The sequence below is a fragment of the Bombina bombina genome, chromosome 1 (assembly GCF_027579735.1).
Source record: "Bombina bombina isolate aBomBom1 chromosome 1, aBomBom1.pri, whole genome shotgun sequence".
Taxonomy (NCBI): Eukaryota; Metazoa; Chordata; class Amphibia; order Anura; family Bombinatoridae; genus Bombina; species Bombina bombina.
The window spans coordinates 1,085,334,396-1,085,358,944 of record NC_069499.1 but is presented as its reverse complement, the minus strand read 5'-3'; positions in this window follow the sequence as shown (position 1 = coordinate 1,085,358,944).

Here is a 24,549-nt window from a genome sequence, read left to right as displayed (position 1 = left end):
ACACTTTGTATATCTCTGATATTGGGAGAATATCAGAATTGGGGTAGCATTGTGAGCTGAAAAGGTCTGATAATATCACACACTACACACACCTCTAGCCTTTAAACATTTTGGGCTAGATTACAAGTGGAGCACAATAAATAGCACTGAGTGGTGTATCTTTTGTGCAACTTCACACATAGGCCTCTATTTATCAAGGTCTGGCGGACCTGATCCGACAGTGCGGATCAGGTCTGCCAGACTTCGCTGAATACGGCGAGCAATACGCTCGCCGTATTCAGCATTGCACCAGCAGCTAACAAGAGCTGCTGGTGCAACGCCGCCCCCTGCTGACTAGCGGCCAATCGGGGGTGTCAATCAACCCGATCGTACTAGATCGGGTTGATTTGCGGCGATGTCTATCCGCCTGCTCAGAGCAGGCGGACAGGTTATGGAGCAGCGGTCTTTGTGACCGCTGCTTCATAACTGCTGTCTGCAGACTCGCCAGACACACAGGGCATCAAGCTCCATACGGAGCTTGATACATATGCCCCAATGTGCCAGATTACATATGGTGCATTAGTGTACTGAGCTTAAAGTAAAAAATTAGCATGGCTTAGTTAATGCGGGTTTTACAAGTAGAAAATAAAAGGCGTATGAGTAAAAGACTCAGACTCGCTAACTTCAGAACTTTGGATTTTGTGAGCTTGCTAACTCCTTCTCACCATAGCCTTCTTTGGGGTGCACTAAATAAACAAAACAAAGATCAGCGAGGCAGGAGAAAAATGCTAAAACTTAGCTTTTTTGGCAATACAGAAAATAATAAAAACACTGTACATGGCTACTGACCCCTAGCTGTAGTGGTCTTATGCATTTCAGCTACGTGCCTTAGTCTCAGACCTCTGGTCTTTCAGGTCTATGACTAGGGCACACAACTGAAGCCTACAACTAGGGGTCTATAGACATGTACAGTGTTTTTATTATTTTCTGTATTGCCAATAAAAGCTAAGTTTTAGCCTTTTTCTCATGCCTCGCTGAACATTGTTTTGTGCATTTAATTGGAAGAAGCAGAATCTTCCATTAGGGTTTGCAAGTAGAAAATCTATTATAGCAGGAGTGTTTTTTTTGTCTGTGGAGCCCGAGCATGTACACATTAAGATGGCTGAAGCATAAATATAAATAGGTGGAACAGTGAACACAGATGTATTGTTTGGCTGGAAAGACTACGTTTGTGAAGCCGAGAACTCTTTATGCTTTCGATGGCATAACGCCGGACTCTGGATGCTTGCAATCATCCTTCAATTTCCAGCTAGGCGTAATGGTGACTTTCTTTCTTTGTATGTTGCTCGTATACTGAGTGCTATTTGGGGTTTCACACTGGGATTTGGAGTGCACTAAAGAAAGCCTTTTTCTATTTATCGATTGCGCACTAACCCGACACTGCACTAGAACAAATGCGCTAAAGCCGAAGGTGCATTAGGAATATTTAAATTTCTATGTTCTTCACTTAGAAGAAAATGTTCTTTTTATTCTTAAATATATATTTATACAGATAGATAGATAGATAGATAGATAGATAGATAGATAGATAGATAGATAGATATTGTATAGACAGACATAGGAATCCTTAAAGGGCCATGATACCCAAAAGTTGAAACACTTGAAAGTGATGAAGCATAGCTGTAAAAAGCTGACTATCTCTATGTAAAAAAAAGAAAGATTTTACCTCAAAAAGTGTTCAAACCCCATTGCAAAGGAGCAAATCAGTATGTCTGTCCCGGGACAGGCAAGGGAGTGAGCTTTGTGCACACTCATGTTATTTCCTTATTCAGTTTAATGAAGTTTACTATAAAATCTCATGAGAGTTAAGTGAAATCTCATGAGATCACAGTAAAAGAGTTCATGACCTCAACACTGTTGATGCTGATTGGCTGCTGTTCATTTCTTCTTCTTTTTTTTTACCTCTAGTCTGCTGAGCTGAGGAGGTAAAATATCTTACTGTTTTACATACAGATGCTCAGGTAATATTTTTTATCAGCTTTTTACAGTTATACTGCATCAGTTTCAAGTGATTTCGCATATGAGTATTATGTCCCTTTAACATTAAAACATGTTAAAAATTAATCAAAATTATATTGCATATTTCAAGGTATTGGGCGAAGGGCTCAAAGGTTAATATATATGTGTACATATGTGTATGCAAATGTTTTATATATGTAAATATGTATACATACATATTTACTCACATAAACACATAAATATACATGTATACACATATGTAAACACATATATGTAAACATATACACATATTTCGATATATAAATATATATATTTTTAACTCTTACACTTTACTTCAGATATCATCACTTTACTTCAGTATTTCGATATCGCACTAAATATTCTAACACAGTTTTGACTTTCGCTTGAGTGCAATTTATAACTTTTAACTTGTAATATGAGTGCTATTTAGAACTGTCTTGATATCCATTGAAAGAATAGGATGCGCTAGAGCGATGTTGGCTGGGCTAACCCTTCTCTAGTAAATGGGAATTACCATGGACATGTAATATCAAGTTGCACGCTAATGTTAGCACGGTCCAGCAATATTGCTCATTGTGAACATGCTGTCATTAGAGCGTTACTTGTAATCTGGACCATAGAATAATGCACAATCTGGTATTACACATGGATGGTTAAATATTTTTACCAAAGCATCTTAACGTAGTGCATCTTATACATTTAGCAGATAGCACAGGTAGCGATATTAGCACGTTCATTGCATTTGTATTAACAGTGGTGAGTTAACTGATGCACTGACGTGCAATACAAAATACAGCTATGCAAATCAGCTTTTTTAAGATCTGAAGTAAACTATTATTATTAGTATTATTAATATAGTATTAGCATAGCACAGAACTACATGAAAATGTCACCATTGGCTCAAGTTATATTCAATATGAATTTTACTTTGTGCCTCAAAGGACTCTATTATGTGAGGGATTTAGCACACCCAATCTACCTGACATACATATTTTAACATGCCCTAGACTATAGCTGCAACTCTGAAAAAATAACTTTGTAGTTGCAATATGATCGCTACTGATTGTTAATGCACAATAGCGTTAATTTTTTTTTGCTACACTTGTAAACAATGAGATTAAAGTTGAGTATAATGTAATATGGCCTGCAGCTAATTCCGCCATTCGTAACCACTCCTACATATTTAAACATTGGGCCCTGATCATATGTAAGTAAAACTAATAATTATGATTACTGGACTATTTTTTTTTTCATTGAGAAACAAAAAAATGTTTTTTAAAGAGACAAACTTTCATGACTCAGATAGGGCATGCATTCCCAATTTACTTTTATCATCAATTTTGGTTTGTTCTCTTGGGAGCCGATTTATTATTGGCCGAATGCTGCCTAATGCAGCTGTTTCCGCGCAAACCTTCATGCTTGCCGGTAACAGGAGTTAATAAGCAGCGATCTTAAGACCGCTGCTCCTTAACTCGTACACCACCTCTGAGGTGGCGTACAGCAATCAGCCTGATCGAATACGATCGGGTTAAATGGTACACCCTGCTAGCGGCCGAATGGCCGCAAATCTGCAGGGGGTGGCATTGCACAAGCAGTTCACTAGAACTGCTTGTGCAATGTTAAATGCAGACATCGTATGCCAACAGCGACAGTGGATCATGTACGTCCAACACTTAATCAATCGTCTCCTTGGTATTCTTTGCTGAAAGCTAAACCAAGGCAGATTCAAACTGATTTCTAAACATTTAAGAACCGCCTCTTATCTCAGTGGATTTTGACAGTTGGAGAGTGGTAGTTCATGTGTGCCATATAGATAATGCTGTGCACACTCCTGTGGAGTTATTTAAAAGTCAGCACTGATTAGCTAAAATGTAAGTCTGTCAAAAGAACTAAGATAAGTGGGCAATCTGCAGAGGCTTAGATACAAGGTAATTACAGAGGTAAAAAGTATATTAATATTACTGTGTTGGTTATGCAAAACTGGGGAATGGGTAATAAAGGGATTATCTATCTTTTTAAACAATAACAATTCTGGAGTAGACTGTCCCTTTAATGTATGTGGCATTTTAACTCTGTAAAAGAAAATGAGATTATTGACAACATCAACCTACTCTCAGTTATGGTTTGCAGTACTGCAATTAATTCACACACAAGTTTTATGTTCATATCTTACAATACTGACAAAGGATAAAGGAAGACAAACTGATAAAACTTGCCCCTGCAATGTCAAATATTGAGGCCGAGAACTGGATTTTCAGCCTAATGACTATACTGTGTGAAATAACTTAAAACACTCTCACATTCTGTTGCCGTGACTGACTCTGATGCTAAAACCACAGCTAATCAGTGCTTTCGTTTGGTCTCATCACAAAGGACATCAAATAATTAAAGGAGAGGTCAGTGAAATGGCACATGGCAGACTTATTATAATTGTTCAGACAAAATCTGAGAACTATGACACGTGTCTCTTTGTATATATGTGACATGCACGTGTGTGTATGTGTTTATTTTATAAAGCAGTGCTGTGAAGGATGATACTAAATGAATTTAGTCAAATAATTGGTTAAGTGATGCAACTTTTTTTTTTTATTAAGAGAAAAAATATGAAATGGGTCTATTTGCCATTAATCCCTTCACTACTGCAGATTTTATGAGAAAAACTTGCACAAGGTACCATAGTATTTTCTCTATTTTCACTATCACTTCATTTAAAAAAGACATTTTTTACCTGTGATAAACTATTTTTCTTATGCCATAAAAAGTGCTTCCAGTAGATAAAAGTTTCAAGTAGCTTTTTATTCACTGAATTAAGAAATTATTGTAAAATTACCAAAAAGTAGAAAACATTTGCAAATTTATTTATTATCACGTTCCACAAAAACCTGTAGCTTTCTGAGGGCGAGATTACATATACGGTGCAGGCTTTAATGCAAGTGCTGCAACCCACGCCGCCTGTAATTTCAACTTGCACATCGGGGTATCCAATAAACCCCACCAGCAGCTCATAAAGTGCCGTAAGTCTGAAAAACTAACGATGTCCAGAAATAAGCGTAAATACCAATTTCTGGAGTCGCTAGTGACTTATGGCACTTTAGAAACTGCCGGCACCTAAGAAAAGTAAAAAAAAATATATAATCTCCGTAAAAGTCTAACACGCCTCCCAACTAATAATAAATGTATTAACCCCTTAACTGACAGCCCCCACAACGAAATATGCCTAATTAAACTATTAACCCCTAATCCGCCATTATCTCACAACGCAAACAACCTTTCAAAGTATTAACCCCTAAACCACCAAAGCCCACAACGCAATAAACCTAACACCCCCTAACCTAACACCCCTAAATGAACCCAAATTACCTAAATTACAAAATACTAACATTACTATTAAAATTAAAAAAACTAACACTACTTTAAAAATAAAAATAAACTAAGTATAAATTAAAGGGACAGTTTAGTCAAAATTAAAATGCTGGGGCACGATCCGATATACGGCGCAGGTTTCGACGCAAGTGTGGAAACCTGCGCCACCCGTAGTTTCAGCTCGCAACTTGAGCTATCTTATATACGGCGCCGTCAGATGCGAAAGTGCCGTAAGTCTGACAAACTAGCGATGTCAAGAAATCTGCATAAGTACAAATTTCTGGAGTCGCCAGTGACTTACGGAACTTTAGAAACTGCTGCTGCATTAAAAAACTGACTAAGTTATAAAATCACCCGGAACTGTCTAACACGCCTCCCAAACATAGCCCGACACGTATACCCCTCTATCTGCAATCCCCCTCTCCACCTATTTAAACTATATTAACCCCTAATATGACCCTCCTTCACCGCCGCCACCTATTTAAACTATATTAACCCCTAATATGATCCCCTACACCTCCGCCACCTATATTATATGTACTACCCCCTAATCTGACCCCCTTACACCGCCGCCACCTATATTAAAATTATTAACCCCTAATCTAATCCCCCTATACCGCCGCCACCTATATTAAATTTATTAACCCCTAAAATTTCCCTACCACTAAACCTAAGTCTAACCCTACAAATAGCCCTGAAAAGGGCCTTTTGCGTGGCATTGCCTCAAAGTAACCAGCTCTATTACCAGCCCTTAAAAGGGCCTTTTGCGGGCCATTGCCCCAAAGTAACCAGCTCTATTACCAGCCCTTAAAATGGCTTTTTGCGGGCATTGTCACAAAGTAATCAGCTCTTTTACCTGTAATCTAATCCCCCTTACACCGCCGCCACCTATAATAAATGTATTACCCCCTAATCTAATCCCCCTACACCGCCGCCACCTATATTAAATATATTAACCCCTAATATAATCCACCTACACCGCCGCCACCTATAATAAATGTATTACCCCCTAATCTAATCCCCCTACACCGCCACCACCTATATTAAATATATTAACCCCTAATCTAATCCCCCTATACCGCCGCCACCTATATTAAATATATTAACCCCTAATCTTACCCCCCTACACCGCCGCCACCTATATTAACTATATTAACCCTAATTATATTAGGGTTAATATAGTTAATATAGTTATTATATTATATATATTAACTATATTAAGCCTATCTAACTCTAACACCCCTAACTTAATTATTATTAAAATAAATCTAAATAATATTAATAATATTAACTAAATTATTCCTATTTAAAACTAAATACTTACCTATAAAATAAACCCTAAGATAGCTACAATATAATTAATAATTACATTGTAGCTATTTTAGGGTTTATATTTATTTTACAGGTAACTTGGTATTTATTTTAACTAGGTACAATAGCTATTAAATAGTTAATAACTATTTAATAGCTATCTAGTTAAAATAATTACCAATTTACCTGTAAAATCCTAACCTAAGTTACAAATACACCTACACTATCAATAAATTAATTAAATAAACTACAAATATCTAAACTAAAATACAATTAAATACACTAAACTAAATTACAAAAACAAACAAACACTAAATTACAAAAAATAAAAAAAGATTACAAGAATTTTAAGCTAATTACACCTATTCTAAGCCCCCTAATAAAATAACAAAGCCCCCAAAATAAAAATAAAAATCCCTATCCTAAACTAAATTACAAAAGTAATCAGCTCTATTACCAGCCCTTAAAAGGGCCTTTTGTGGGGCATTGCCCCAAAGTAATCAGCTCTTTTACCTGTAAAAAAAGAACACCCCCGCATTACAACCCACCTACCACATAACCCTACTCTAACCCACCCAATCCCCCCTTAAAAAAACCTAAGTCTAACACCCAAGTGCTCCTTACCTGTCCTGAAGACCGGCGGAGAAGGTCCTTTTCCAGGCGGAGAAGTCTTCTTCCAGACGGCGACCTCTTCTTCTTCCAGGATCCAGCCGGCGCGGAGGAGTTGAAGACCGATGACTGCAGAGCTGAAGACCGTCCATCTGGAACTGAAGACCGGCGATGCTGGAACTGAAGATATGTGACACTGGAACTGAAGACTGGAACCGGAGCACGGAGGATCCTCTTAATACGATTGCCGCCATACACTGAATAGGAATTCAAGGTCCGCAATTAAAAATGGCGTCCCTTGAATTCCTATTGGCTGATTTGAGCCTTCAAATTCAAATCAGCCAATAGGATGCAAGCTACTTTAATTCTATTGGATGATTTTAATAGCCAATAGAATAAGAGCTACTGTAATTCTATTGGCTGATTAGAATAGGGGTAATAATTTTAATATAGATGGCGGCGGTGTAGGGGGATTACATTAGGGGTTAATAATTTTAATATAGGTGGCGGCGGTGTACGTGGGTCAGATTAGGGGGTTAGACATTTAATGTAGGTGGCGGCGGGGTCCTGGATCGGCGGTTTAGGGGTTAAACACTTTATTAGGGATAGCGGCGGGGAATCACGGTTGACAGGTAGATAGACATTGTGCATGCGTTAAGTGTTAGGTTTAATTTTGCAGCCAGTTTAGGGAGCTACGGGGCTCCAATACTCAGTGTAAGGCTTACTACGCCTGCAATTTGTGGCAAGGTGAAAATGGAGTAAGATTTCTCAATTTTCACCACGTAAGTCCTTACGCTGTATATTGGATACTAAACTGCGCGGGTTTGGTATACCTGTCTATGGGCCAAAAAACTACGGCCGAAAGCAGAAATATACGAGCGTAACTTCTATGTTACGCCATATATGTGATACCAAACCAGCGCAAAATTTGACGTCGCTGGCTTTTGCGGGCGACGATTTATATAGAATTGCGGCCCTGGTGTAGACTGTCCCTTTAAGGTACAATTACAGAAAATAAATACATCTAAGATTACATAAAATAAAATAACAAAATACCAAATTTTAATAAATTATACCTAATCCCTATGAAAATAGAAAATACCCCCCCCCCCAAAAAAACACCACCTACTCTAAGAATAAACTACCAGTAGCCCTTAAAAGGGCTTTTTGCAGCAACAAAATACACAACGTCCCCCCTAACAGTAAAAACCCCACCCACCAAACCCCCCAAAATAAAATAACCTAACACTAAAAAACCTAAACTACCCATTGCCCTGAAAAGGGCATTTGTTGGGAATTGCCCTTTTACTGCCCACCCTTATATATATATATATATATATATATATATATATATATATATATATATATATATATATATATATATATATATATATATATATATATATAAAAACCTAAGTCTAACCCCCATTCCTGAAGTCCGGCGGAGAAGGACCTGTCCCATGCGGTGAAATCTTCTTCCAAGCGGCGACCTCTTTTTCCAGGAACAATCCGGCACGGAGCAGTGGGCGGAGATGAAGACCGGCGATCCTGAAACTGAAGACTGGCAACCCTGGAACTGAAGCCATGGAACGTGGAGGATCCTCTTCGTACTGAAATTCTATTGGCTATTCAAATCAGCCAATAGATTTTCAGTAGCTCTCATCCTATTGGCTGATTTGAACAGCCAATAGGATTTGAGTAGCTTTTATCCTATTGGCTGATTTGAATTTGAAGTATCAAATCAGCCAATAGGAATTCAAGGAACGCCATTTTTAATCGATATCTCCATTTTTGCCAAGTAAGTCCTTGCGCTGAATATTGGATACCGATTTGCAACGCGGTCCCATGTTAGCTTATGGGAGTAAAAATTGTGGGCGACGGGTGAAATATATGTGCCGCAGTTATATGCGGCGCTTTATATAGGATACCAAACACGCCGCATATGTAATGGAGCACTAAATGTAGAAAATAAATCTCAAATTTAGTTTTTTGGCATCCTTTTATTCAGACCAAACATATTTTTATATTATTTTTAATTATTTTAAGGTCTTTATCTGCAGCTTTGTATATCATGTTCTAAAATGAAGCAATGGGGTAACTCTAATTTTGTATAGCAGAGCCGACCAACTTCTCAAAATTGACTCCCAAAAATATATATATTTAAAGTAGACAACCCAAGGTATTGATCTAGTCCCATTTTGGTATATTCCATGCCACCATTTGGCTGCCAAATGTGATCATATAAAAAATATTTAACTTTTTCACAAGCTTAATTGCTCACTGAAATTTGCACACAACTCCTGCAGTCATATGGCAAATGGTTGTTAAAGCTTCTCTAGGATCCCCATTGTTCAGAAATAAGACATAAGTGGCTTTGCCGTTGTTTTTAGTATTTAGAAGGCCACTAATTGCAGCTGTGAATCACAGTTCTGAAAGGGGATATTTCGATATGTGCTATTTTATGACCTTTATTATTAAAAAAACAAAAACTTTTAGTTTGTAGCTAAACTTATTTGCACATGTGATAGCCTATGGATTTTTATATCCATTTAAAGAAGCTTGAATGTCGATTTGCATTATAAACATTCATTTCCTTCTGGTGTATACATATAAGGGTAATTCTTATACAAGTGACCAGATGGTGTATGCTTGGTAGATCACATGTATAGTAACAACTATCACCAACATTAAAATAACTTTTAAAAGAATATTTATTGCAAATAGCTTCTTAACCTGCAAAAGGATTAATGGCACACATAGGTCAAGTCCTGCCACAAACAGCTGTTCACTGGTGGCTTCCTGAAACTGGTGCTCCTGATTGCAATACGTTTGGCTCCTGAGCAGGAGTTTACTTACATGTTTAACCTCTTATATACATTTATATGTAAAATGTTTAAAAGTAGTCAGAGAAATCTCAAGTGAAACAAGTCTCTGCTTCTGGTGCCGATGGTTTACTAAACTTGCAGATCACATTGTGAGGTAGGTCTGTAGGAGAACATAGGCATTGTACATTTTTGCCTCACAAGAGAGTTCTTTGAAGTATTTACCAACTTTGCCTCAGTTTCCATCGAGACGTAGAAAATAGAGCCGTAAGCTACTGAAGTTGCTGACAGCTAAAAGTAGTTTATGGTTCCATTTTAGTACCAGGTGTCCTCTGAAATATTTTGTGCATTGTGTGCAGTCACTCTTTTCGTTAATGTGTTAACGTTGTGTTAACGTTTTCATCTGACATTGAATTTCTTTAAAATCAAGTTAGTTGCTATGGTAACCCGACCTTACACTATAAAATGTATGTTTAACGCCTGCACTCCTTATCTGTGATCACCTCTAAAGAGAAACAAAAATAAAGAGAAACTTATTTATAATACATCTTTTTTAACTATAATCAAATACTATTTTTTTATTATAATCATATTTTTCACTCTATTAATATATGTATTTTGTATTGCTGCCCTAGGCATAGGCCTGTTTGCATTCTGTAGATATGTGCTTGCATACATTTTTATATGTAAATACATATTGATATGTCCATAAGAACATAAGTGTAACTATTCATATATATGGGACAACAATAAATATTACATATTACAATTTTTTAATTTGGATTATTTACAAGTTTTAAAATTTCAATGGGAAATAGTTCTCAAAAAGCTCTTTTTTCCTCTTTTACACCTATCTGAGCTGGGTGTAGTTTATCTCAATGTATCAACAGCCTCCAACAGTGTATTAAAGGGACAGTCAACACCCGATGCAACTTCACTCCGTACCTTAGATCAGGAATAGAAGATGCAGCTGCTCCGCATAACATGTTGATGAGCTATAATGGTATAGGAGTAATCACCCAGAATACATATGTTTATACTGTGTAGATATGGCCGCCAAATTCCCCCCACTGTTAGGTATTTACTTTCCTTTTATTTGAATCTTTCAATCATAATCCAATCCTTGGTTGGATTAACAAGTGTTCACAGAGAATCGCGCATGCGCAATGGTTATTACAGCAGCACTTACAATTTCAGCTTGCGTTTGCGAGCGGGCAGAAGATAATGCGCATGCGCATTATCAGAAACATTAACGTCACCCTTTGGAACATGAACAAGCAGGGAAAATATTAGAGAAGGGGACGGAGGATGGGGAGGAGTTTGGCGGCCATATCTACATGGAATAAACATTTGTATTTTGGTTGATTACTCCAATACTGTTAGAGTGTTTCAACATGCGATGCAGTGCAGCGGAATCTTCTATTCCTGATCTAAGGTATAGAGTTAAGTTACATTGAGTGTTGACTGTCCCTTTAACAATTTGCACTTTCATTGGGAACCTGGTGTAAATTATCCCTTAAACATTCTATGGGACTTGAAAATATTTTCGGGGTCAGATATTGTGGTATAACACACCATCGGAAACAGTCGATACATAAAATTGCTTCTGACAACATATTTATCGTTTTGCCACCTAGCGCAAACCTAATTACAGCTCAATGGAAACAAGCCCTTTGTTGGGGACTTGTGTTCCTCTCTCCTTTTTTCTTTCTTTCTTTCTCTTTTTTTATTTTTGGAAAAGTGATTCTGTTTATTGTTCATATGGCTACTATGTTAAACATGAGCCAAAGAAAATAGAAGACTAATTGCAGTTCATAACTACTATACACTATGGGCCCTATTACAGCTTTCTGTAAATACAAGTTGTGTTCAAAACAAAAATAATTGAAGGTCAAGTAAAGTTGTACAAAATCCAGAATAAACTCTATTGGTGGCCCTGAATCTTGAGGAGTTTGAGAGAAAATAATACACAGTCTGTATTTGCTTTGTGTGTGGTATAATAATGTGAAAACTGTTGACATGTTATTAATAATACTATCAAAAATAGAAAAAGGAAGACACAATAGGACTTCGGAAAAATCCTATATAAAGCTAGGGGATCCAGCACTCTTTTATAATTAAGTTTATTTATTTAGTAAGATGCATTATGTGTGGAATTCATATGCACATATCCATACAACACATAAAAAGTTCTCTGCACAATTAGCTGGCCAGCAAAATAAAGACTAGTAGTTTGTATCAAAAACTCAGTCTAAACTTATAAAGCATGTTCAGTAATTTACAAAAAGTGTGCACAAACATTCAACCTGCATAATAACATATTGAAACCGCCAAGTTTCCAACAATTGCGGGGAGACAGGTACCAGTGGATATAAAAAGTCTACACACCCCTGTTAAAATGTCAGGTTTCTGTGATGTCAAAAAATTGAGAAAAAGATAAATCATTTCAGAACTTTTTCCACCTTTAATGTGAACTATAAACTGTACAACTCAATTGAAAAACAAACTGAAATCTTTTAGATAAAGGGAAATAAAAATAAAAAAATAAAATAATATGGTTGCATAAGTGTGAACACCCTTTAACTAATACTTTATTGAAGCACCTTTTGATTTTATTACAGCACTCAGTCTTTTTGGGTATGAGTTTTTCAGCATGGCACATCTTGACTTGGCAATATTTGCCCACTCTTCTTTGCAAAAACACTCTAAACCTGTCAGAATGCGAGGACATCTCCTGTGCACAGCCCTCTTCAGATCACCCCACAGATTTTGATTTGAATTGAGGTCTGGGCTCTGGCTGGGCCATCCCAAAACTTTAATCTTCTTCTGGTGAAGACATTCCTTTGTTGATTTGGATGTATGCTTTGCGTCGTTGTCATGCTGAAAGATGAAGTTCCTCTTCATGTTCAGCTTTCTAGCAGAAGCCTGAAGGTTTTGTGCCAATATTGTCTGATATTTGGATCTGTTCATCATTCCCTCTACCTTGACTAAGGGCCCAGTTCCAGCTGAAGAAAAACAGCCCCAAAGCATGATGCTGACACCACCATGCTTCACTGTGGGTATGTTGTTCCTTTGGTGATATGCAGTGTTGTTTTTGCACCAAACATATCTTTTGGAATTATGGCCAAAAAGTTCAACTTTGGTTTCATCAAACCAGAACACCTTTTGCAACATGCTTTTGGGAATCTTCAGATGTGTTTTTTGCAAAATTTAGCCGGGCTTGGATGTTTGTTTTTTTTGTAACAAAAGGCTTCTGTCTTGCCACTCTACCCCATAGCCCAGACATATGAAGAATACGGGAGATTGTTGTCACATGTACCACACAGCCAGTACTTGCCAGATATTCCTGCAGCTCCTTTAATGTTGCTGTGGGCCTCTTGGCAGCCTCCAAGAGCAGTTTTCTTTTTGTCTTTTCATCAATTTTGGAGGGACATCCAGTTCTTGGTAATGTCACTGTTGCACAATATTTTCTTCACTTGATGATGACTGTCTTCACTGTGTTCCATGGTATATCTAATGCCTTGGAAATTCTTTTGTAACCTTCTCCTGACTGATACTTTTTAACAATGAGATCCCTGATGCTTTAGAAGCTCTCTGCGGACCATGGCTTTTGCTGTAGGATGTGACTAACAAAATGTCAGGAAAGACCTACTAGAACAGCTGAACTTTATTCAGGGTTAATCAGAGGCACTTTAAATGATGACAGGTGTGTACTGACTCCTATTTAAAATTATTTTGAATGTGATTGCTTAATTCTGAACACAGCTACATCCCCAGTTATAAAAGGGTGTTCACACTTATGCAACCATATTATTTTATTTTTTTATTTTTATTTCCCTTTACCTAAAAGATTTCAGTTTGTTTTCAATTGAGTTGTACAGTTTAAAGGTCACATTAAAGGTGGAAAAAGTTCTGAAATGATTTATCTTTGTCTCAATTTTTTACATCACAGAAACCTGACATTTTAACAGGGGTGTGTAGACTTTTTATATCCACTGGTACCTGTCTCCAAATTGTGATACACAAGTTTTTCTTGGCGTTCTTACCAGAGCTTCAACAGGATAGCTGTACCCACAGGTGTCGTCATCCAACACTGCTTACCCACGTCAGGTTGTATACTTCCTGAGGTAAGATACAGCTGTTTGCCTGAAGGACCCCAATCCTGAGGTCATCCTTAGCTGCCTTACGCTTTTTCAAATCCGAGATTGGTATCGGTTAGAGTTGATCACTACTTGTGCTGCAAATATGAGGTGTTAGCCATAATTTCTTTCTTTCCTTGATAATCAATTCAGCTACTCAGGTGTCAAGTAGCATTTAAACCTTTGCCATTCTGTGAAACAATAGCTTGGATAGCTTATGAACATTAATGTTGCCAAATAAATGCTGGGTAGCAAAGAATGCAGAAAAACTGGTTAAAAGGAGCTTGCCAATGTACGTTTCTCCCCCTTTTGCTCCAACATACAGGGGCTTCATTAGGGCAGTACATCGAATATCAGACTTTGCAGACACACATTGTTGCAAACCATTCTTGGATGCTATTAGCATTTGGGAACTGTTACGTAACTTGTTTCTTAAAGTTACTCCTGAATGTGCAAATTTTGCTTAAATTTGCTTAACAGGTATAAAACTAAGGGCCTGATAATCAAAAATGTGCCTGCCTATGGGTTTCTCACATTTTATTTTTTTAAATCCCTTATATGGTAATGTAGGTGTTTTTCTTTAAAGGGATATGAAACCCCCCAAAAATATTTTGTGATTTACACAGAGCATACCATTTAAAAAAAGTTTCCAATTTACCCTTTAGCATTCAGCTCCCTGAATTGCAAGATAAACAGCTTTTAACCCCTTAATGACCAAGGACGTGCCAGGTACATCCTCCAAAAAACTACCCTTAACGACCAAAGACATTGCTGGCGCATCCTCTGGGGTTTGAAGCGCTGGAAGCAATCGTGATCGCTTCCAACCACTTCCAGGATATTGAGGCATCACTGCAATCCCCTTTTTTTACCCACCGATGTGGCCCTCTTTGCATTGGCCATCAATGGTACCGTTCGTTGGCAGGTGGGAGCAGCAGCAGGGAGGCAGGTGGGTAGGCCATTGGTGTCTGGTTGAGGATCTGTTTCGTCTTAAGTGAGCGCAGTAGTCGGCAGTAGCGTCCGGGGGGTTGGGTGGGGGGCGTGCGCAAAATATGCAAGCTTAAAAATTAAATGTATAAGAAGGATGGAGAGGGAGGGGGGATATGGGATGTTGCACAAGGGATCTGGAAGGGGAGGGAGGTAGATTATTGAGGGGGGCAGCTACACTACAGAAAATAATTATTTGAAATAAAAAATAAAACTTTTTGGGGGGCAAACTGGGTACTAGAAGACAGCTGCCAGTACCCAAGATGGTGGCAAATAGGTAGAGGAGGAAGGGTTAAAGAGATGTATGGGGGATCAGGGAGGTTGGGGGCTAAGGGGGGATCCATCACTGCAGACTGAATATAAAAAAAGATTAATAAAATTTTTATTTTAGTACTGGCAAACTTTCTGTCAGTACTTAAGATAGCGGTGACAATTGTGAGGTAGGGGAGGGAAGAGAGTTGTTTGAGGGGGGTCAGGGAGGGATCGGGGGTGGGATGTGTCAGGTAGGAGGCTGATCTCTACACTAAAGCTAAAATTAACCCTACAAGCTACCTAATTAACCCCTTAACTGCTGGGCATAATACAAGTGTGGTGCGCAGCAGCATTTAGCGGCCTTCTTATAAAAATCCATATATGTCTGTTATTTCTGAACAAAGGGGATCCCAGAGAAGCATTTACAACCATTTGTGCCATAATTACACAAGCTGTTTGTAAATAATTTCAATGAGAAACCTAAAGTTTGTGAAAAAGTGAACGATTTTTTTTATTTGATCGCATTTGGCGGTGAAATGGTGGCATTAAATATACCAAAATAGGCCTAGATCAATACTTTGGGTTGTCTACTATATATATATATATATATATATATATATATATATATATATATATATATATATACAGTTGCAAGAAAAAGTATGTGAACCCTTTGGAATGATATGGATTTCTGCACAAATTGGTCATAAAATGTGATCTGATCATCATCTAAGTCACAACAATATACAATCACAGTCTGCTTAAATTAATAACACACAAACAATGAAATGTTGCCATGTTTTTATTGAACACACCATGTAAACATTCACAATGCAGGTGGAAAAAGTATGTGAACTCCTAGACTAATGACATCTCCAAGAGCTAATTGGAGGGAGTTGTCAGCCAACTGGAGTCCAATCAATGAGATGAGATTGGAGGTGTTGGTTACAGCTGCCCTGCCCTATAAAAAACACACGCCAGTTCTGGGTTTGCTTTTCACAAGAAGCATTGCCTGATGTGAATGATGCCTCGCACAAAAGAGCTCTCAGAAGACCTACGATTAAGAATTGTTGACTTGCATAAAGCTGGAAAGGGTTATAAAAGTATCTCCAAAAGCCTTGCTGTTCATCAGTCCACGGTAAGACAAATTGTCTATAAATGGAGAAAGTTCAGCACTGCTGCTACTCTCCCTAGAAGTGGCCGTCCTGTAAAGATGACTGCATGAGCACAGCGCAGACTGCTCAATGAGGTGAAGAAGAATCCTAGAGTGTCAGCTAAAGACTTACAAAAGTCACTGGCAAATGCTAACATCCCTGTTAGCGAATCTACAATACGTAAAACACTAAACAAGAATGGATTTCATGGGAGGATACCACAGAGGAAGCCACTGCTGTCTAAACAAAACATTGCTGCATGTTTACAGTTTGCACAAGAGCACCTGGATGTTCCACAGCAGTACTGGAAAAATATTCTGTGGACAGATGAAACCAAAGTTGAGTTGTTTGGAAGAAACACACAACACTATGTGTGGCGAAAAAGAAGCACAGCACATCAACATCAAAACCTCATCCCAACTGTGAAGTATGGTGGTGGGGGCATCATGGTTTGGGGCTGCTTTGCTGCGTCAGGGCCTGGACGGATTGCTATCATAGAAGGAAAAATGAATTCCCAAGTGTATCAAGACATTTTGCAGGAGAACTTAAGGCCATCTGTCTACCAGCTGAAGCTCAACAGAAGATGGGTGTTGCAACAGGACAATGACCCAAAGCATAGAAGTAAATCAACAACAGAATGGCTTAAACAGAAGAAAATACGCCTTCTGAAGTGGCACAGTCAGAGTCCTGACCTCAACCCAATTGAGATGCTGTGGCATGACCTCAAGAAAGTGATTCACACCAGACATCCCAAGAATATTGCTGAACTGAAACAGTTCTGTAAAGAGGAATGGTCAAGAATTACTCCTGAATGTTGTGCACTTCTGATCTGCAACTACAGGAAACGTTTGGTTGAAGTTATTGCTGCTAAAGGAGGTTCAACCAGTTATTAAATCCAAGGGTTCACATACTTTTTCCACCTGCACTGTGAATGTTTACATGGTGTGTTCAATAAAAACATGGCAACATTTCATTCTTTGTGTGTTATTAGTTTAAGCAGACTGTGATTGTCTATTGTTGTGACTTAGATGATGATCAGATCACATTTTATGACCAATTTGTGCAGAAATCCATATCATTCCAAAGGGTTCACATACTTTTTCTTGCAACTGTACATCAAAAATATATAGTAACAGCACTACTTTAAAGATGATATAATAAGTAAATAATTTGATACAATAAATCCTCACCGGTAATTTATGTAAAGAGGGTGCAAGAGTACAGCATCGCCATAAATACTATAATAAATAATACAACATAGAACTCAGTACTCCTGATTAATGAGATTAATGAGAAAAGGCTAAACTTTATTAATAAACCTAAACAAAGAAAAAATGTGTACCCAAAATTCTTGCCATTCCAAACATACATCATTCATACACACACATAAAAAAGATTACACCCCAGGCGTCCCTAGGGGAATCAAAAATATGCTGCCATCTTGAAAGAAAAAAAGGTTTGAAGGACGTAAAAATTCCAATGTTAAATGTAATCTTTGTAATTCCAAAGCTGAGGGTATTGATAAACAAAGTCAACGTCCATAAATTATTGTATCAAAGCTAAATGAAGCACTCTCTGAACCCTTTCGTGGATGTATACACATAGATCTCGGATAGATCCTGACAGTGAAATCTTACTGCATACAACGCCTCTTATCAGCGTGTTTGTCACATTTACTCCGTACAGCAATCGATGCGTTTACACTGTAGAGTATTCCCAAGGCTATACATATGGCAATCTTAATGCAAACAGCAATGAAATATCCCTTTGTATGTAGCTGTCAATGTCACTAATCAGTGTACCAATATGTTATCAGGGTGTAGCAATTAATTTCTTAATATGCATGTTAGTGTAAAACCCAATACTTGCAATTCCGTTTGTGTCACTTCCAAACTCTGTGCATACGTCACTCCCAACTTTAATCCACTTTCGCGGCAGAAAAGTAGCAATTAGTAACAGCATGAATGTTAATGAAAAGCCAAATACATGCGTTTACACTGCAGGGTGTTTCCAAAGCTATACATACGGCAATCTTGATTCAAACAGCAATGAAATGTCACGCTGTATATGGTTGTCAATGTCACTTATCACTATACCAGTATGTTTGCAGGATGCAGTAATTAATTTGTCAACATACATGTTAGTGTAAAACCCAATACTTGCGGTTCCGTTTGTGTCACTTCCAGACTCTGTGCATATGTCACTCCCAACTTTAATCCACTTTCGCGGCAGGGTAACTCTGTGACTCTCACACCATAAGCTGACAGAATCTGGAAACTAGAGGCTATTCATTGAATACAGCATCTCAGAGTGCCCATATACCAGATGGATCTTTATAGAAAGATGAACAGCATAACCAAACAACTCCTTTGTTTGGTTGTTGGAGTTGTATGGTTATGCTGTTCATTTTTCTATAAAGATCCATCTGATATATGGGCACTAGACATGTGCAGCCGGAAAAATTTGGTTCGGATCGATTCGGACCGATTCGAATTTCTGTTCGGATCAATTCCAATTCGGAAGAAATCGAATGAATTCGTTTCGGATTCATTCGGATTCTTTCGGATTCATGTGAAATTCGGTTCGGTTCGATTCGGTTCGAATCTATTCGGATTTTCTGAATTTCGGCACTGGTAAGTGGGATGTGCTGTGTATTACACTAGTATACTGTACAATACTAGTGTAATACATGGCCATCCGAATCCATCCAAATAAATTCGTATTGATTCGGATTTATTCGGTAGATTCGGCACTGCCGCAATTCGGAAATTCGAATTGATCTGAATTCCGAATTCGACAAAATTCGTCCGAATTTCAATTCGGACCGAACCGAATCGCACATGTCTAATGGGCACTCTGAGATGCTGTATTCAATGAATAGCCTCTAGTTTCCAGATTCCTTCAGCTTATGGTGTGAGAGTCACGGAGTTACCCTGCCGCGAAAATGTAACTATCGCTAATTTTGAAAAATAAAATGGTTTGGAAATAGCAAAGTACTACTTGCATTTATTTCCCTATAACTTGCAAAAAAAGCAAACAAGATGTAAACATTGGGTATTTGTAAACTCAGGACAAAATTTAGAAACTATTTAGCATGGGTGTTTTTTGGTAGTTGTAGATGTGTGACAGATTTTGGGGGTCAAAGTTAGAAAAAGTGTGTTTTTTTATTTTTTCATCATATTTTATAAAAAAAAATTATAGTAAATTATATTATATAATGAAAATAATGGTATTTTTTGAAAGTCCATTTAACGGTGAGAAAAATGGTATATAATATGTGTGGGTACAGTAAATGAGTTTGAGGAAAATTACAGCTAAACATTACACAAACACTGCAGAAATGTAAAAATATCTCTGGTCCAAAACGGTCAGAAAAAGGAAAAGTGCTGTGGTCACTAAGGGGTTAAGCTAGAATTTGCCTTACTAAAATTGCTTGAGGGACTGAAAAGACTACTTAGATAATTAAGTATATGCAATTTTGAGTAACCAGAAAGTTATTTTTTAACCATTTAATTGTAAAAAAATACGCCTAGATTTAGAGTTCTGCGTTAGCCGTCAAAACCAGCGTTAGGGGCTCCTAACGCTGGTTTTGTCCGCCCGCTGGTATTTAGAGGCAGTCAGGAAAGGGTCTAACGCTTTCTAGACGCGACTTTTCCATACCGCAGATCCCCCTATGCCAATTGCGTATCCTATCTTTTCAATGGGATCTTTCTAATGCCCATATTTAGAGTCTTGGCTGAAGTGAGCGTTAGAAATCTAACGACAAGACTCCAGCAGCAGAGAAAAGCCAGGAGTTAAGAGCTTTCTGGGCTAACGCCGGTTCATAAAGCTCTTAACTACTGTGCTCTAAAGTACACTAACACCCATAAACTACCTATGTACCCCTAAACCGAGGCCCCCCACATCGCTGCCACTCTATTTAATTTTTTTAACCCCTAATCTGCCGACCGCATCACCGCCGCAACCTACATTATCCCTATGTACCCCTAATCTGCTGCCCCTAACACCGCCGACACCTACATAATATTTATTAACCCCTAATCTGCCCTCCCCAATGTTGCCGCTACCTTACCTACAATTATTAACCCCTAATCTGCCGACCGGACCTCACCGCTACTCTAATAAATGTATTAACCCCTAAAGCTAAGTCTAACCCTAACCCTAACACCCCCTAAGTTAAATATAATTTTTATCTAACGAAATAAAATAAATCTTATTAAATAAATTATTCCTATTTAAAGCTAAATACTTACCTGTAAAATAAACCCTAATATAGCTACAATATAAATAATAATTATATTGTAGCTATTTTAGGGTTTATATTTATTTTACAGGCAACTTTGTATTTATTTTAACCAGGTACAATAGCTATTAAATAGTTAATAACTATTTAATAGCTACCTAATTAAAATAATTACAAAATTACCTGTAAAATAAATCCTAACCTAAGTTACAATTAAACCTAACACTACACTATCAATAAATAAATTAAATACAAATACCTACAAATAAATACACTAACTAAAGTACAAAAAATAAAAAAAGAACTAAGTTACAAAAAATAAAAAAATTATTTACAAACATTATAAAAATATTACAACAATTTTAAGCTAATTACACCTACTCTAAGCCCCCTAATAAAATAACAAAGCCCCCCAAAATAAAAAAATGCCCTACCCTATTCTAAAATAAAAATTGAAAAGCTCTTTTACCTTACCAGCCCTTAAAAGGGCCTTTTGCAGGGCATGCCCCAAAGAATTCTGCTCTTTTGCCTGTAAAAAAAAACATACAATCCCCCCCCAACATTACAACCCACCACCCACATACCCCTAATCTAACCCAAACCCCCCTTAAATAAACCTAACACTAAGCCCCTGAAGATCTTCCTACCTTATCTTCACCACGCCGGGTATCACCGATCCGTCCAGAAGAGGGTCCGAAGTCTTCCTCCTATCCGGGCGATGTCTTCATCCAAGCGGGGGCTGAAGAGGTCCATCATCCGGCTGAAGTCTTCATCCAAGCGGGGGCTGAAGAGGTCCATCATCTAGCTGAAGTCTTCATCCAAGCGGGGGCTGAAGAGGTCCATCATCCGGCTGAAGTCTTCATCCAAGCGGGGGCTGAAGAGGTCCATCATCCGGCTGAAGTCTTCTATCAAGCGGCATCTTCAATCTTCTTTCTTCCGGCTCCATCTTCATCCTGCCGATGTGGAACATCCTTCCTCCATGACAAACTCCCGACAAATGAAGGTTCCTTTAAGGGACGTCATCCAAGATGGCGTCCCTCGAATTCCGATTGGCTGATAGGATTCTATCAGCCAATCGGAATTAAGGTAGGAAAATTCTGATTGGCTGATGGAATCAGCCAATCAGATTCAAGTTCAATCTGATTGGCTGATCCAATCAGCCAATCAGATTGAGCTCGCATTCTATTGGCTGTTCCGATCAGCCAATAGAATGCAAGCTCAATCTGATTGGCTGATCCAATCAGCCAATCGGATTGAACTTGAATCTGATTGGCTGATTCAATCAGCCAATCAGAATTTTACTACCTTAATTCCGATTGGCTGATAGAATCCTATCAGCCAATCGGAATTCGAGGGACGCCATCTTGGATGACGTCCCTTAAAGGAACCTTCATTCGTCGGGAGTTCGTCGTGGAGGAAGAATGTTCCGCGTTGACGGGATGAAGATGGAGCCGGAAGAAAGAAGATTGAAGATGCCGCTTGATAGAAGACTTCAGCCGGATGATGGACCTCTTCAGCCCCCGCTTGGATGAAGACTTCAGCCGGATGATGGACCTCTTCAGCTCCCGCTTGGATGAAGACATCGCCCGGATAGGAGGAAGACTTCGGACCCTCTTCTGGACGGATCGGTGATACCCGGCATGGTGAAGATAAGGTAGGAAGATCTTCAGGGGCTTAGTGTTAGGTTTATTTAAGGGGGGTTTGGGTTAGATTAGGGGTATGTGGGTGGTGGGTTGTAATGTTGGGGGGGTATTGTATGTTTTTTTTTTACAGGCAAAAGAGCAGAATTCTTTGGGGCATGCCCCGCAAAAGGCCCTTTTAAGGGCTGGTAAGGTAAAAGAGCCTTTTAATTTTTATTTTAGAATAGGGTAGGGCATTTTTTTTATTTTGGGGGCTTTGTTATTTTATTAGGGGGCTTAGAGAAGGTGTAATTAGCTTAAAATTGTTGTAATATTTTTATAATGTTTGTAAATATTTTTTTTATTTTTTGTACTTTAGTTAGTGTATTTATTTGTAGGTATTTGTATTTAATTTATTTATTGATAGTGTAGTGTTAGGTTTAATTGTAACTTAGTTTAGGATTTATTTTACAGGTAATTTTGTATTTTAACTAGGTAGCTATTAAATAGTTATTAACTATTTAATAGCTATTGTACCTGGTTAAAATAAATACAAAGATTCCTGTAAAATAAATATTAATCCTAAAATAGCTACAATATAATTATTATTTATATTGTAGCTGTATTAGGGTTTATTTTACAGGTAAGTATTTAGCTTTAAATAGGAATAATTTATTTAATAAGATTTATTTTATTTCCTTAGATAAAAATTATATTTAACTTAGGGGGGTGTTAGGTTTAGGGTTAGACTTAGCTTTAGGGGTTAATACATTTATTAGAGTAGCGGTGAGGTCCGGTCGGCAGATTAGGGGTTAATAATTGTAGGTAGGTAGCGGCGACGTTGGGGGGGGCAGATTAGGGGGTAATAAATATAATATAGGGGTCGGTGGGGGTTAGGGGCAGCAGATTAGGGGTTCATAGGGATAACGTAGGTTGTGGAGGTGTACGGAGCAGCAGATTAGGGGTTAATAATAATATGCAGGGGTCAGCGATAGCGGTGGCGGCAGATTAGGGATTAATAAGTGTAAGGTTAGGGGTGTTTAGACTCGGGGTACATGTTAGGGTGTTAGGTGCAGACTTAGGGAGTGTTTCCCCATAGGAAACAATGGGGCTGCGTTAGGAGCTGAACGCTGCTTTTTTGCAGGTGTTAGGTTTTTTTTCAGCTCAAACTGCCCCATTGTTTCCTATGGGGGAATCGTGCACAAGCACGTTTTTTAAGCTGGCCGCATCCGTAAGCACCGCTGGTATTGAGAGTTGCAGTGGCGGTAAATTATGCTCTACGCTCCCTTTTTGGAGCCTAATGCAACCCTTCTGTGAACTCTAAATACCAGCGGTATTTAAGAGGTGCGGGGGGGGGGGAAAGCATGCGTAGCTAATGTACCTCTTTGGCCGCAGAACTCTAAATCTAGCCGATAGTGTTTTTACTTCAGTACTTGATGTACTGTAATGTTAAACCTTCCCTGATTGGTCACTGCGCTTTGTAGTTAGATGACAACCAGGCAGTGATGCAATTGGTTCAATGCTGTCAGCATTGAACAGCTTTCCCCCCAGGGTAGTCATTGCCTGAGGCCATGCTATGATTGGAGGAAGCAGGATTAGTCATTGCTGACGTGTGAATAGAGGATCTCTAGGTTGGGGAAGCTGCTCTAGCTGTGATAAGAAAAAAAAGGTAATTTTTTTTTAAAAAACGGCTGCTTTGTAAGCTTTGATGAATGAAAGTGACCCTGTTTTTAATAGTATTTTTAAAAAACGGGCTTTCATTCATCAAAGTTTACTTTCACTTTAAGCTTTGTATCTGTGGCAATAAATCCGCAGTTTAACCTTGTGCAGCCACTAGCAACTGTTTATGGACCTGTATTGTGTTAACTCTCATCAAGTGCTTTTTGTAGGTGCATGTCCCTTTCTTTCCCTATATTTGCCCATTTTGCTGCCTCCTCAGGGCATGACTGCATGTGCATTCATATGATAATAAATAATAATAATTCAGCAATTGGTCCGAGCATTCTCTTCCTACTCTTCTCTGCCCATTTCTTC